The sequence below is a fragment of the Lissotriton helveticus genome, chromosome 5_1 (genome assembly GCF_964261635.1).
Source record: "Lissotriton helveticus chromosome 5_1, aLisHel1.1, whole genome shotgun sequence".
Classification (NCBI taxonomy): domain Eukaryota; kingdom Metazoa; phylum Chordata; class Amphibia; order Caudata; family Salamandridae; genus Lissotriton; species Lissotriton helveticus.
Genome location: NC_136065.1, coordinates 1,420,314,346 through 1,420,330,788, shown reverse-complemented (window position 1 = coordinate 1,420,330,788; position 16,443 = coordinate 1,420,314,346).

Sequence of the window (16,443 nt, the reverse complement as noted above, 5' to 3'; positions counted from 1 at the left end):
TGCATACACCACCTCAGCAACAGTACCTACATCTGTTACGATGAGGAATCCAAGCGCTCCTTCAAAATGGCGCCATTGAGCCAGTACCTGCCCACCATAAGGGCATGAGGTTTACTAACTAGAATTCCTTATCCCAAAAAGAATGGCTCTCTCAGACCCATTTTGGATTGCAGGACCCCCAGCAGAAATGTTCTCCCCAAACATTTCCACATGGTGATGCTGCAGGATGCCATACCTCTACTCCATTAAGGCAACTACATGGCAGGTTCTCACTGCTCCATCAGGATTCAAGCAAGCCGGGCCGAAGAGGCTGAAATGCCAGAAACCGGTCCCCGGTAGCTTGTCTCCTTTCTGGTGAAGAATTGGCTTGGTAGTTTGGTCTGCCCTGTTCCCATGATGCACTGGGCCAGGGACAGACTAATTTGCATATAGCCAGGTTCTGAGCTGGGATGGGGCAGTGAGATAAATAACGGTGATGGATCAAGCCCTGATCTTTGGACTGGGTAAGAGTGGTCTGCTTAATTCAGACACTCTGTTCATCACCACCCCCTTTTCTGAATCGTTTTTGGCCACTATAGGTGTGGCAGGGTATACTCAGACATGAGTCCCTTTCTCACTGCTCCATCAGGATTCAAGCAAGCCGGGCCGAAGAGGCTGAAATGCCAGAAACCGGTCCCCGGTAGCTTGTCTCCTTTCTGGTGAAGAATTGGCTTGGTAGTTTGGTCTGCCCTGTTCCCATGATGCACTGGGCCAGGGACAGACTAATTTGCATATAGCCAAGTTCTGAGCTGGGATGGGGCAGTGAGATAAATAACGGTGATGGATCAAGCCCTGATCTTTGGACTGGGTAAGAGTGGTCTGCTTAATTCAGACACTCTGTTCATCACCACCCCCTTTTCTGAATCGTTTTTGGCCACTATAGGTGTGGCAGGGTATACTCAGACATGAGTCCCTTTCTCACTGCTCCATCAGGATTCAAGCAAGCCGGGCCGAAGAGGCTGAAATGCCAGAAACCGGTCCCCGGTAGCTTGTCTCCTTTCTGGTGAAGAATTGGCTTGGTAGTTTGGTCTGCCCTGTTCCCATGATGCACTGGGCCAGGGACAGACTAATTTGCATATAGCCAGGTTCTGAGCTGGGATGGGGCAGTGAGATAAATAACGGTGATGGATCAAGCCCTGATCTTTGGACTGGGTAAGAGTGGTCTGCTTAATTCAGACACTCTGTTCATCACCACCCCCTTTTCTGAATCGTTTTTGGCCACTATAGGTGTGGCAGGGTATACTCAGACATGAGTCCCTTTCTCACTGCTCCATCAGGATTCAAGCAAGCCGGGCCGAAGAGGCTGAAATGCCAGAAACCGGTCCCTGGTAGCTTGTCTCCTTTCTGGTGAAGAATTGGCTTGGTAGTTTGGTCTGCCCTGTTCCCATGATGCACTGGTCCAGGGACAGACTAATTTGCATATAGCCAGGTTCTGAGCTGGGATGGGGCAGTGAGATAAATAACGGTGATGGATCAAGCCCTGATCTTTGGACTGGGTAAGAGTGGTCTGCTTAATTCAGACACTCTGTTCATCACCACCCCCTTTTCTGAATCTTATAAGATGCCATGCCAGACTTCGTGTTTCTGGTTTTAAATCAGAAGTACACCTGCATTTGCACAACCTGCCCTTGCACAACCTGCCCTTCCAATGCTAACTCCTCTTTGGTCCGCAGGTTGACCAAATGATCAAGACCCACCAATGTTGTGGGTGCCCTGCAGACATCCATCCAGTTACAAAACAATAACTTCCAACATCCCCCCCCTCCCCAAAATCACACAACACCTTTTGGGGAAAGGCTGCAAGATTTCAGCCTTCGCTGGCAGGAAATCACATCAGACAATTGAGTGCTTTGCATGGTTAAGTACTGCTACTGTGTAGAACTCTGACAACACTACCCTCCTGCATACACCACCTCAGCAACAGTACCTACATCTGTTACGATGAGGAATCCAAGCGCTCCTTCAAAATGGCGCCATTGAGCCAGTACCTGCCCACCATAAGGGCATGAGGTTTACTAACTAGAATTCCTTATCCCAAAAAGAATGGCTCTCTCAGACCCATTTTGGATTGCAGGACCCCCAGCAGAAATGTTCTCCCCAAACATTTCCACATGGTGATGCTGCAGGATGCCATACCTCTACTCCATTAAGGCAACTACATGGCAGGTTTAGACCTCAAGGATCCTTACTTCCACAACCCCATTCATCCCACCCACTGCCTCTACCTCTGTTTCATGGTAAGTGACTGGCATTATCAGTTCAAAGTACTCCCCTTCTTTGTCATCCACTGCCCAAGGGTACTCACCCACATACCTGACAGTGCTGGCCGCTAACTTATGTGAAAGCGGGCATCCATGTGTTCCTCTCGGCTCGCTATCGCTTGCACAATTTGTTTGATAGTGGTTCTAATTGTGGGGTCAGGGACAGTATTGACCTAAAAAAAGTATTAGGTAATGTGTCCCTGATTAAAAATAGCATTTCAAAATAATCACTTATTGGATTTACTTAAAAGAAATGTTGAGCTTGGAAACCATGAAGGTTTATTAAAATTGAAAGTGCAATACAGAAAATAGAAAAATGCATCAATAATCTCATTAAGTCAATACTAATACATAGAGATCAATTGCCATGAAGGCTCTCAATTATAGGAATAAATATTTATAGAAATTATAACTATAAGGGAAATCAGACACATAGACCAAGTCTCAAATATGCTGCAATCAAATGAGAATTAGACAGCGTCTCTAGGAAAAAACAAAGTCTGCGGTTCGCCCTCAAATCCATTGGTTTATATAGCCAATTCCAACATAGCAAATGAAGAAAACTGCAAAGTCAACTTGGTGTCAACAAAAGTATCCTAACTTCAACAAATCACATTGCAATTTTCTACAGTATCAGATAACCCTACCATATCAGCAATAACCCACTACATTATTGATTCCCCACTTCTGGCCTAAATGTCATTCAGAGGTGCCCGAACAAACTAGTTACATAGACAACTAGTAACAGTTAATGAATGCAATACAGTGTGCTAGCAGGAAGTGCCTTGGAGAACACCAAAAAGGTTTCCTAAAGTGGGCTCTTCCAGAACGGTATGTCATGAAATAAACAATGCACATCTTACTAAATGTGGTGTCAAGCAAGAAAATATAAACGCACAATAAACATCATAATGCTGCAGCCGGTTTAGAAATATGGAGTCAAGGCCTAGTTTAGCCGAAGCCAGAAGCACACATCAAAACATATAATAATGATTTTGTTTTAATTACAATAGCTTCATGTTAATATAGGTGTAAATTCAAATGTCGGGCAACTGCTAATAATGCATACATGATTCAGATGTGGAATAACTGCCACGTTCCTCCGTGTCCACATTTGGTTGTTCAAGAGCGCAAGCAGCCAGGACTGCCTACAGCACACACAGATGTCCATCTCACTTTCAGAGTATTGGGCTCACCATAAACATTGAGAAATCTCACTTCCAACCCCTCCACCCTCTTTGGGAGCAGTTCTAAATTCAGTCACCGGCAGGACCAACCCAAACCCACAAAGGGTTGCGGCCTTTGGCCAGCTTGTACCTCTTTTTCAGCTACAACATCACGTCTCTGTAAGAAATGTAATGTGCCTTGGCTACACTTACGCATATTTCTACAGTGATTCTCAGCACACTGGTCACTAGCGTAGTCAGAGGCAAGATTTAGTGCTGGTAACAGTCAGCGTCCATCACTCTCCGCAACGGTGGAACAGCAAATACTTGTTGCAAGGCAACCCCATCCCACAAGTCGCCATTACCATGGATGCCACCCAAGCCGGGTGGCAAAGATGACCTCAGCCACAACAAAGTGCTGGGTGTGTGGACTTCACAACAACAGAGTCACCTTATCGGGCATCTGGCAGCCAGCCTTGCCCTCAAAGCCTTGTACCACTGATTTGAGGCAAAGTCGTCCTGATCAGGGTAGCCTTCACTTGATGGAAGAGTACCTTCGAATGGCACATCAGCAAGTCCACGAGTGAAAGCTGTACCTGCAGGTCCTGCGCAAGTAGTACTTCCAGCGCTGGGGCACTCCCATCATAGACCTGTTTGCTAGCCTGAGAATGCAAAATCCCCAAACTTCCCTCCAGGTACACACACTCTTGATACATGGGCAATGCCCTTTGGAAGAACTAGTCGAGGATATTTGCCTATACTGTTCTGCCTCTCCAGCTCCTTCCACTTGTGGTGGGGATGATGCAGCAAACATCACTAACCCTCATTCTAGTTGTTCCCATCTTGACCAGGCAGCCCTGGTATTTCAGCCCTACTAGAGATGCCGAATAGCTCCTACAGGAGGCTCCCTAACCGGTGGGACCACCTCAACAGAAATCAAGTCCAGATCCCACGCAACTCAATCTAGCGATCTGGCACCTGAGGTCTATGCACTCATTTAATTGGGCCTCACCCAGCAATGCATGGAGTCGTACTTGAGTCTTTTAGACCTACCAAAAACAGCCGTAAAGGCTAGATCCTCTTAACACTTGCAGTTGAAGATACCATCATCTGCCTACTCCCCCTCAAGAAGTCGGGCCTACCCTACACTTTAATATGAGTCCAATCTGAAAGAGACACGTTAGTGATAGATTCCTTACCTTAGAATATCCCCAGGCGTCAGACTGGATCCGGAAATTGTTTCCGTAGCAGTACCCATGCGCATCGGTAGGCGTCGTCCGCGGCTCTGCGTCCGTCATGGGTGCCGTGATGACGTCGTCGGAGTACTTAGACGCCGCCTCCGCGTGCTGACGTCAGTTCTTCTTTTTTCCGCGCCAGCAAGCGCAGATCCGGAAAAAGTTGTACCCTAGTCACTTTTTGACTAACTTTTTACGATCCTTTTTGATCTACTTCGAAGTCTCTAGACTCCGACGGTGCCGGTAGGGATGCCCGGGTTCAAGCCTTGGGCCGACTGCAACCGACTGATGTCGGTTACCGACCCCCATCGCCGGTGCCTGCACTGTCTAGGCCCGGACCACGATGACAAGTCCTGCTCCGACTGCCGGGCCCTGACGTCTAAAGCTAGACGGGAGCGGTCCCGTAAGCGACTCGAGCTTCGGCAGTCTGCCCCACGCCGCTCGAGGTCCCGGTCCGAAAGGAGGTCGAGGGACCGGTCGCGGAGCCGGAGTCACCACAGTTCCGGTAGTTGTCATCGGTCTTTGGGCTCGAAGTCCTCAGGTAAGAGGCACAAGAAGTCGAAGAGGCGCCATCGCTCTTCTGACTCCCACGACGCTTGCGCGACCGGGGGTTCGGGCGACACCGGCGGCACGGCTCCGCAGGTGCCGCGGCCTGCTCCATACCCGCCGGTCCCTGGGCAGAACGCGACACCGGGGGAGATTGATGACTTCCTCATGGCCATGAGGTCGCTCGCTCCTCCGTCGGGTTCCGCGGCCCCGACTGGGTCCCCACGTGGGCCGGGTGCTTCGGCGCCGTCGGGTGCTTCGGCGCCGTCGGGGACTTCGGTCCTGACGCCGCAGGGCCCCACTGGATCCGGATCCGGGTCGCCACCGGTCGACCTCACGACCTCGCCAGCGCCGACCCCAGGACAACGCCGTCCCTGGTCCTGCCCTCGGGCGCCGTATTCGACGCCGATGGGAGATTTTTACTTCTACGACCCGACCCCATACTTTGAGTCTGAGTACCATGCGATGGGTGATGAGGGGGATTGGGAAGGGTCTGAGGACCCTCTGGCACGTGAGTGCCTGTCTTCTGCGGACTGGACAGGAGAGCTTGGGGATGCCAGTGGTCTGGACACTTCGCCCGACACTGGTTTTGTCTCCCCTCCTAGCGTGGCTACGGAGGAGGGGGCTGCTTATAGCGTGGTGCTGATGAGGGCGGCCAAGGCATTGGGCCTTGAGCTCCCCGTTGCGGCCGTGAGGACTAACCTCCTCACTGAGGTCCTTAAACCGCAGTCAAGCTCGGCCGAGCCTCTGCTGCCAATTAATGAGCCCTTATCAGACGTTCTTTTGGGCACTTGGTCCAAGCCCGCTACAGGTCAGCCTGTGGATAGGAACGTGGCCAGGCGCCACCGCCCGGCTCCGGGCGACCCTTGCTTTCTGTCTACTCACCCCACTCCCGAGAGCCTGGTCATCCAGGCCTCTAATTCACAGACCGCATTCCCGTCGGCACCACCCGACCGGGAATCCAAGAGGTATGAACAATATGGGAAGAAAGTATTCTCCTCCCTGAGTTTAGGGTTGCGGTCTGTCAACACTGCATGCCTCTTGGGCCTCTACACCCACTCTCTGTGGGACACGGTCGCGGACGGGCTGCCAGAATGCCCGGTGGAGGTCCGGGCTAATCTCGGCCAAGCCCTTGTGGAGGGTTGGGATGCGGCACGTTATTCTATCCGGTGTGGGCTGGACACTACTGACTCACTGGGCAGAGCGATGGCAACGACGGTGGCGATTCGTCGCCACGCCTGGTTGAGATCTGCCAACTTCTCGGCTGATGTCCAAAACACACTTATGGACATGCCGTTCGATGGCATGGCCTCTTTGGCGACAAGGCAGACCATGTGCTTGAGCGCTTTAAGGACTCCAGGGCTACGGCCAAGTCCTTGGGCCTCTCGGCCCCGCGCCAGCAAACGGCTGCCTTTCGCTCCTTTCGTGGCTAAGGAAGGGGCGCCCCCACACGTTCTGCCAGCCACGGGCCGCAGACTACCATCCAGCGCGGTGACGGATGTGGAAACCGCCGTGGCGGCGGTCGGGGACAGCGGCGAGGCCAGTCCACACCTACCCCTGCAGCATCCGCCTCAAAATCCTCCTTGTCCGTGCTTTCCGGTCCATGTGACGCCAGTGGGGGCCAGGGTTTGCCATCACCACCACCACTGGCGCACTGTCACTTCGGAGAGGTGGGTGCTGCAAATCGTTCGAAGGGGCTACTCCCTCCCCTTCGAGGCGTCCCCTCCAGCCATGCCACCACAGTACCACCGCGTGTCGGGGGATCACTTGAGACTTCTACAAGAGAAAGTTACGGCCCTCTTGGCCAAGGGGGCCATCGAGCGAGTTCTTGGGCCAGAAGTAGGGTGTGGTTGTTACTACCACTACTTTCTGGTACCCAAGAAGGGCAAAGGGGGCCTACGCCCTATCTTGGACCTACGGAACGTCAACGGCTTCCTCCGGAAGGAGAAGTTCAAGATGCTGACGTTGGCTCAGGTCTTAGCTGCCCTAGACCATGGAGACTGGACGCTTATTTTCACATCCCCGTCCTGCCGGCCCACCGGCGTTACCTGCGGTTCAGGGTAGGCCACTAGCACTTTCAGTTTACCGTGCTCCCCTTCGGCCTTCCCAGCGCCCCACGGGTGTTCACGTAAGTGATGGCGGTGGTCGCAGCTCATCTGCGCAGGTTAGGGGTTTCAGTCTTCCCTTACCTCGACGACTGGTTGTTGAAGGTGGGCTTGCCCCAGACAGTAGTCAGCCACCTCCAGACTACGGCCGACCTCCTGCACCTGCTGGGGTTCTCCATCAATGTGCCGAAGTCACACCTGTGTCCCTCTCAGAAGCTCCTCTTTCATCGGAGCGGTTCTAGACTCGGCGCAGTTTTGGTTTATCGTCACGAACAGTGGGTTCAGGATATTCAGGCTCTGATTCCGATCTTTCAGCCTTTATCCCCGAGTCTCGGTCAGGTTGACGCTGCGGCTTCTGGGGCTGATGGCCTCCTGCATCCTTCTGGTGCATCACGCCCGGTGGTGGATGCGGGCTCTGCAGGGGGACCTGAAGTTTCAGTGGGTCCAGCATCAGGGCAACTTGTCCGACCATGTCTTGATCTCGGAGGGCACTGCAAAACAGTTGCAGTGGTGGCTCACGGACCGCGATTGGGTCAGCTGCAGATCCCTCTCCCAACCCCAACCGGAGCTTGTAGTTGTGACGGACGAGTCCCTCCAGGGCTGGGGGGGCCACATGGGAGAGGCGGAGATCAGAGGCCTCTGGTCTCCGGCGGAGTCCCGGCTCCACATCAACCTTCTGGAGCTGCGGGCGATCCGGCTTGCACTGAAGGCATTCCTCCCCTCTGTCCGGGGGAGTGTAGTGCAGGTGTTCACGGACAACACCACCTCCATGTGGTACTGCAACAAACAGGGCAGGGTGGGGTCGTGGACCCTATGCCAGGAGGCTCTGCGCCTCTGGCCGTGGCTGGAACATCAGGGGGTGACCCTGGTGGTTCAACACCTGGCAGGTTCCCTGACCGCCAGGCGGACGAACTCAGCCGTCGGTGCATGATGGATCACGAATGGCCTCTGAACTCGGACGTGGCGCAAGGCCTCTCTCAGCAGTGGGGAGAGCCTTGGTTAGATCTATTCGCCACAGAAGAGAACGCGCAATGTCATCAGTTCTGCGTGTTGGAATTTCCAAGGTGGCACTCGCTCGGAGACGCTTTTCGTCGCGAGTGGAGTTGCGGTCTATTGTACGCCTTTCCGCCTATACCACTTCTGCCCAGAGTGCTGAAGAAGATCAGGCGCGACCGGGCCCAGGTTATCCTTGTGGCTCCAGACTGGGCACGAAGATATTGGTATCCAGAGCTACTCAGCATGACTGTCGATCCCCCGATTCGTCTGCCTCTTAAGGAGGACCTTCTGTCGCAGCAGCAGTCCTCCACCCGAACCTGTCCAGTCTCCACCTCCATGCTTGGAGATTGAGCGGCGACAGTTGAGGCCATTTGACTTGCCTCCTGAAGTCTGTAATGTCATACTGGCAGCCAGGCGTCCCTCCACAAAGTCGGTATATGCCTGCAGGTGGAACAGATTTGTGGCATGGGGCACAGCAAAGGCTGTGGATCCACTCTCTGCCCCCCTTTCTGAGGTTCTCCTCTTCCTTCTTTCTCTTGCCCAGCAGGGCTCTGCTCTGGGCACTATCATCAAGGGCTACCTTTCTGCCCTTTCCGCCTTCTTAAGGCTACCTGATCAGCCTTCTTTGTTCAAGTCTCCGATTGTTAACAGATTCTTAAAGGGCATCACTCATATGTTTCCTCCTGTTCCTTTCGTGATGCCCCAGTGGGACTTGAATCCTGGTATCTGAAAGAGACACGTTAGTATTAGATTCCTTACCTTAGAATATCCCCAGGCGTCAGACTGGATCCGGAAATGTTTGCGTAGCAGTACCCTTGCGCGTCGGTAGGCGTAGTCTGCGGCTCCGCGTCCGTCGTCGGCATCGTGGGCGCCGTGATGACGTTGTCGGAGTACTTAGACGCCGCCTCCGCGTGCTGACGTCAGTTCTTTTTTCCGCGCCAGCAAGCGCAGATCTGGAAAAAGCAGTAACCCTAGTCACTTTTTGACTAACTTTTTGATCCTTTTTGATTACTATTTCGAGTCTCTCGACTCCGAAACGGTGCCTTTAGGGATGCCCGGCTTCAAGCATTGTGACGATTGCGACCGGCTGATGTCGGTCACGGATCCTCACCGCGTCTGTTTGTCGTGTTTGGGCGTCGACAAGGCCTGCTCCGACTGCCGGGCCTCTCGTCGAAAGCCAGGTGGGAGCGGTCCCGTAGGCGCCTCGAACTCCGGCAGTCGGCCCCGCGCCGTGAGAGGTCCCGATCCCATGGGAGGTCGAGGGACAGGTCGCGGGCTCGGAGCCACCACAGCTCCGAATGTAAGCCGCACTCCTCCGGGTTGAAGTCGTCGTCAGGTAAGAGGCACAAGAAGTCCAAGCGGCGTCATCGCTCCTCGGACTCCCCCCGACGCTCGCGCGATGCGGCCGGGGGTTCAGGTGACACCGCCCACGCTGCTCCGTCGGAGTCGCGGGCGCCGCGTGCAGCTCCACACCCTCCGGTCCCTGGGCTGAACGCGTCGCCGGAGGAGATCGAGCGCTTCCTCATGGCCATGAGGAAACTCTCGCCTCCGACGGGCTCCGCGGCGCCTTCGGGCCCAGCGGACCCGTCTGGGAGCCCTAGCGGGTCGGCGGCTCCGGCCCAGACGCCGTCGGGTGCTTCGGCCCCGCCGACGCCTTCGGGCCCGGCGCCGTAGGTCCCCGTTATCCCGACGCCGCCGGTGCCTTCGGGCCCGGCGCCGAGGGGTCCAGTTGTTCCGACGCCTTCGGGCCCGGCGCCGCAGGATGCCGCTGGTCCTCCTTCGGGATCTGGTTCGTCGCCGGTGGATCTGACGGCCTGGCTCCCCGGTGTCGGACCCTCAGGTGTCACCTCCGGCGCCGGCCTCAGGCGGCGCCGTCCCCGGTTCCACCTTCGTTCCTGTTCCGGCGTCGGAACGGCCCCGATGGGCGCCGCTCCAGACGCAGGTTGGAGAGTTCCATCTCTACGAACAGGCCCCATTAGATGAGACCCCTGAATTTCAGGAGATGGTTGATGAAGAGGACTGGGAGGGGTCTGAGGACCCTCTGACCAGAGAGTGTCAGTCTCATGAGGACTGGGCAGGAGACCTTGGGGAGGCCAGTGGCCTGGACACCTCTCCAGACACTGGTTTTGTCTCCCCTCCTTCCGTGGCATCGGAGGAGGGGGCAACTTATAGTGTGGTGCTGATGAGGGCTGCCAAGGCCTTGGGCCTTGAGCTCCCCGTCACGGCCGTGAGGACTAACCTCCTCACTGAGGTCCTTAAACCGCAGTCAAGCTCGGCCGAGCCTCTGCTGCCTTTTAATGAGGCCTTGACCGACGTTCTGCTGGGCACTTGGTCCAAGCCCGCTACGGGTTCGCCCGTAGATAGGAACATGGCCAGACGCCACCGCCCAGCCCCGGGCGACCCATGTTTCCTGTCCTCCCACCCTACCCCCTAGAGCCTGGTCATCCAGGCCTCCAATTCCCAGACCGCATTCCCGTCCGCCCCCCCGGACCGGGAATCCAAGAGGTATGACCAGTATGGGAAGAAGATCTTCTCATCACTTAGCCTCGGCCTGCGGTCTTCTAACACCGCCTGCCTCTTGGGACGTTACACCCACTCGGTGTGGGATAAGGTCGCGGAAGTGCTGCCAGAGTGTCCGTTGGAGGTACGGGCCAAACTCGGCCAAGCCCTTGTGGAGGGCCGGGATGCAGCCAAGTATTCCATCCGGTGTGGGCTGGATACCACTGACTCGCTGGGTAGAGCGATGGCAACGACTGTGGCGGTCAGACGCCACGCCTGGCTGAGGTCCGCCAACTTCTCGGCAGATGTCCAGAACACGCTTATGGACATGCCGTTCGATGGCCGTCGCCTCTTTGGCTACAAGGCAGACCATGCGCTTGAGCGTTTTAAGGACTCCCGGGCTACAGCCAAGTCCTTAGGCCTCTCGGGCCAGCGCCAGCAATCGGCTGCCTATCACTCCTTTCGTGGCCACGGAAGGGGTGCGCCCACACGTGCCGCCAGCCGCGCACCGCAGGGCAATACCCAACGCGGTGGCGGCCGTGGGAACCGCCGTCCAGGTGGTCGGGGGCAGCGGCGAGGTCAGTCCACACCTTCCCCCGCAGCATCCGCCTCAAAACCCTCCTAGTCCGTGCTTTCAGGCCCATGTGACGCCAGTGGGAGGCAGGGTTCGCCATCACCACCTCCACTGGCGCACTGTCACGTCGGACAGGTGGGTGCTGCAAATCGTCCGAAGGGGCTACTCCCTCCCCTTCGAGGCGACTCCTCCAGCCATGCCACCGCAGAACCACCGTGTATCGGGGGATCACTTGCGACTTCTGCAGGAGGAAGTTACGGCCCTCTTGGCCAAGGGGGCCATCGAGCGCGTTCCTGGGCCAGAAGTAGGGTGTGGTTGCTACTCCCACTACTTTCTGGTACCCAAGAAGGGCAAAGGGGGCCTACGCCCTATCTTGGACCTACGGGACGTCAACGGCTTCCTCCGGAAGGAGAAGTTCAAGATGCTGACACTGGCTCAGGTCCTGGCTGCCCTGGACCCAGGAGATTGGATGGTAGCGTTGGACTTGCAAGACGCTTACTTTCATATCCCCGTCCTGCCTGCCCACCGGCGCTACCTGCGGTTCATGGTGGGCCACGAGCACTTTCAGTTTACCGTGCTCCCCTTCGGCCTTACCAGCGCCCCACGGGTGTTCACGAAGGTGATGGCGGTGGTCGCAGGTTAGGGGTTTCATTCTTCCCCTACCTCGACGACTGGTTGTTGAAGGCGGGCTCGCCCCAGACAGTCGTCAGCCACCTCCAGACGACGGCAGACCTCCTGCACCAGCTGGGGTTCTCCATCAATGTGCCGAAGTCACACCTGTGTCCCTCTCAGAAGCTCCTCTTCATCGGAGCGGTTCTGGACTCGGCGCGGTTTCGGGTTTATCTGCCTGAACAGCGGGTCCGGGATATTCAGGCTCTGATTCCCATCTTTCAGCCGTTATCCCAGGTTTCGGTCAGGTTGACGCTGCGGCTTCTGGGGCTGATGGCCTCCTGCATCCTACTGGTGCATCACGCCAGGTGGCGGATGCGGGCTCTGCAGTGGGACCTGAAGTTTCAGTGGGCCCAGCATCAGGGCAACCTATCCGACCACGTCCTGATCTCGGAGGGCACTGCGAGACAGCTGCAGTGGTGGCTTACGGACCGCGATTGGGTCAGCGGCAGATCCCTCTCCCTTCCCCAACCGGAGCACGTAGTTGTGACGGACGCGTCCCTCCAGGGCTGGGGAGGCCACATGGGAGAGGCGGAGATCAGAGGCCTCTGGTCTCCGGCGGAGACCTGGCTCCACATCAACCTGTTGGAGCTCAGGGCGATTCGTCTGGCACTGAAGGCATTCCTCCCCTCTGTCCGGGGGAGTGTAGTGCAGGTGTTCACGGACAACACCACCGCCATGTGGTACTGCAACAAACAAGGCGGGGTGGGGTCGTGGATCCTTTGTCAAGAGGCTCTTCGCCTTTGGCAATGGCTGGAACGCCAGGGCGTGACCCTGGTGGCTCAACACTTGGCAGGTTCTCTGAACGCCAGGGCGGACGAGCTCAGCCGTCGGTGCATGATGGATCACGAATGGCGTCTGAACTCGGACGTGGCGCAAGGCCTCTTTCAGCGATGGGGAGAGCCTTGGTTAGATCTATTCGCCACCGAAGAGAACGCGCAATGTCATCAGTTCTGCGCGTTGGAATTTCCAAGGCGGCACTCGCTCGGAGACGCTTTTCGTCGCGAGTGGAGTTGCGGTCTGTTGTACGCCTTTCCGCCTATACCACTTCTGCCCAGAGTGCTGAAGAAGATCATGCGCGACCGGGCCCAAGTCATCCTTGTGGCTCCGGACTGGGCTCGAAGGTACTGGTATCCAGAGCTACTCAGTCTGTCAGTCGATCCCCCGGTTCGTCTGCCTCTTCAGGAGGACCTTCTGTCGCAGCAGCAGGGGACGGTCCTCCACCCGAACCTGTCCAGTCTCCACCTCCATGCTTGGAGATTGAGCGGCGACAGTTGAGGCCATTTGACTTGCCTCCTGAAGTCTGTAACATCATTCTGGCAGCCAGGCGTTCCTCCACAAAGTCGGTATACGCCATGGCATGGTGCACAGCAAAGGCTGTGGATCCTCTTTGTGCCCCTCTTTCTGAGGTTCTTCTCTTCCTTCTTTCTCTTGCCCAGCAGGGCTCTGCTCTGGGTACTATCAAGGGCTACCTTTCTGCCCTTTCGGCCTTTCTCTGGCTACCTGATCAGCCTTCTTTGTTCAAGTCCCCTATCGTAAACAGATTTCTTAAGGGCATCACTCACACGTTTCCTCCTGTTCCGTTTGTGATGCCCCAGTGGGACTTGAACCTGGTTTTAACATTCCTGATGTGCGCTCCCTTTGAGCCACTTCACAACTGTCCTCTTCGCCTTCTGACTTTGAAGACTGCTTTCCTGGTTGCCATCACCTCTGCCAGGCTCTTTCTTGTACTCCACCTTTCCTTTCCGTCCATCCGGACAAAGTGGTGCTTCGTACCAAACCTTCTTTCCTGCCCAAGGTTGTCACGGCCTTTCACATCGGGCAGTCTATCACCTTGCCAACCTTCTTCCCGCCACCGCATCCCTCTAAAGAGGAAGAGCGGCTCCACCGTCTGGACCCAAAACGTGCGCTCTCATTCTACTTGGATCGCACAAGCCAGTTCCGGGTGGATGACCAACTCTTTGTTGGTTACGTGGGCGCTAAGAAGGGGAAAGCGGTGCACAAGAGGACCATCTCCCGGTGGATTATCCTGTGTATCCAGGCATGCTACTCCTTGGCTAGGAAGGAGCCCCCGGTTGGACTGCGGGCTCATTCTACCCGAGCGACGGCGACTACCACTGCCCTGGGCAGGGGTGTGCCCTTACAAGATATCTGTCAGGCAGCTACGTGGGCATCGCTGCACACGTTTGCAAGACACTACTGCCTGGACAGTCAAGTCCGGAGGGATGGCTTCTTTGGCCGTTCCGTCCTCCAGGACTTTCTGGTGTGATTATTGGTTCGCAGACCCACCACCGGGGTTGGTATTGCTGGGGTATCTATTCTAAGGTAAGGAATCTAATACTAACGTGTCTCTTTCAGATGCACAAGTTACTACTTGTGTAACGATATATCTGTAAGAGACATTAGTTAGTATTAGATTCCTTACCGACCCACCCATCCTCCCCGTTCTGCGAACCAATATCTAGGGTTAGGGTTGTCCCCTTCAGGGCCCTAGTTTCAATGGCATCAGTGTTGGTTTTTAACATGGCTCTGCGTTTCTGGCGCGGAAAAGCTGTGTCTAAGAACTGACGTCAGCACGCGGAGGCGGCGTATAAGTACGACGACGTCATCACGGCGCCCACGACGCCGACGACGGACGCGGAGCCGCAGACGACGCCTACCGACGCGCAAGGGTACTGCTACGCAAAAATTTCCGGATCCAGTCTGACGCCTGGGGATATTCTAAGGTAAGGAATCTAATACTAACTAATGTCTCTTACAGATATATCGTTACACAAGTAGTAACTTGTGCTTTAACTTACCTGATGTGCGCTCCTTTTGAGCCGCTTCATAACTGTCCTCTCCGTCTTCTTACACTTAAGACTGCTTTCCTGGTTGCCATCACCTCTGCCAGGAGAGTGAGTGAGCTCCAGGCTCTTTCCTCTAAACCTCCTTTCCTTTCTGTCCATCCGGACAAGGTTGTGTCGCGGACAAGACCCTCTTTCCTGCCCAAGGTAGTGACAGCCTTCCACATCGGGCAGTCCATCACCTTGCCCACCTTCTTTCCTCCTCCGCATCTCTCGAAAGAGGAAGAGAGGCTCCACCGTCTGGACCCAAAACGTGCGCTCTCATACTATCTGGATCGCACACGCCAGTTCCGGGTGAATGACCAACTCTTTGTTGGTTACGTGGGCGCTAAGAAGGGACAGGCGGTGCACAAACGGACCATCTCTCGGTGGATCGTGTTGTGCATCCAGCCGTACTACTCTTTGACTAAAAAGGAACCTCCTGTTGGGCTGACGGCCCATTCCACTCGGGCCACGGCGACTACTACTGCCCTGGGCCGGGGAGTCCCCTTGCAGGACATTTGTCAGGCAGCTACGTGGGCTTGGCTGCACACGTTCGCAAGACACTACTGCCTGGACAGCCAAGTCCAGCGGGATGGCTTCTTTGGCCGTTCCATATTCCAGGACTTTCTGGTGTGATTATTGGTTCGCAGACCCACCACCGGGGTTGGTATTGCTGGGGTATCTATTCTAAGGTAAGGAATCTATCACTACCGTGTCTCTTTCAGATGCACAAGTTACTACTTGTGTAACGATGTATCTGTAAGAGACATTAGTTAGTGATAGATTCCTTACCGACCCACCCATCCTCCCCGTTCTGCGAACCGATATCTAGGGTTAAGGTCAGCCCCTCACAGGGCCCTAGTTTCATGGCACCAGTGTTGGTTTTAATCATGGCTCTGCGTTTCTGGCGCGGAAAAGCTGTGTATAAGAACTGACGTCAACACGCGGAGGCGGCGTCTAAGTACTCCGACGTCATCACGACGCTGACGACGGACGCGGAGCCGCGGACGACGCCTACCGACGCGCATGGGTACTGCTACGCAATGAAAATTGCGGATCCAGTCTGACGCCTGGGGATATTCTAAGATAAGGAATCTATCACTAACTGATGTCTCTTACAGATATATCGTTACACAAGTAGTAACTTGTGCTTTAGCAGCTATCACTGCATACTTGCTAAACAGAAAACACTCCTCCCTCACTTACATCCCTGTCAACAAGGTGCTCATGGAAGGACTCAAAATATTCATTCCTCATCTGGTGTCCCCAGCATGAAACCTCAATATCTTACTTACAAGGCTCATGGGTCTCCCACTCGAACCCTTACCATCTTGCCCACTCCAGTGCATCACCTGGACAGTAGCTTTCCTGGTGTCAATAACCTTTATGCCCCATTAGTGAGATGCAGCCCCTCACTCTGCAAGAACCTTTCATATAAGTTCACAAGGACAGAGTAGTAATCATAACAAACCCTCCTGAAGGTGGTTTTCCTATTCCACCTTAATCAGACTATATAGTTCTTCCC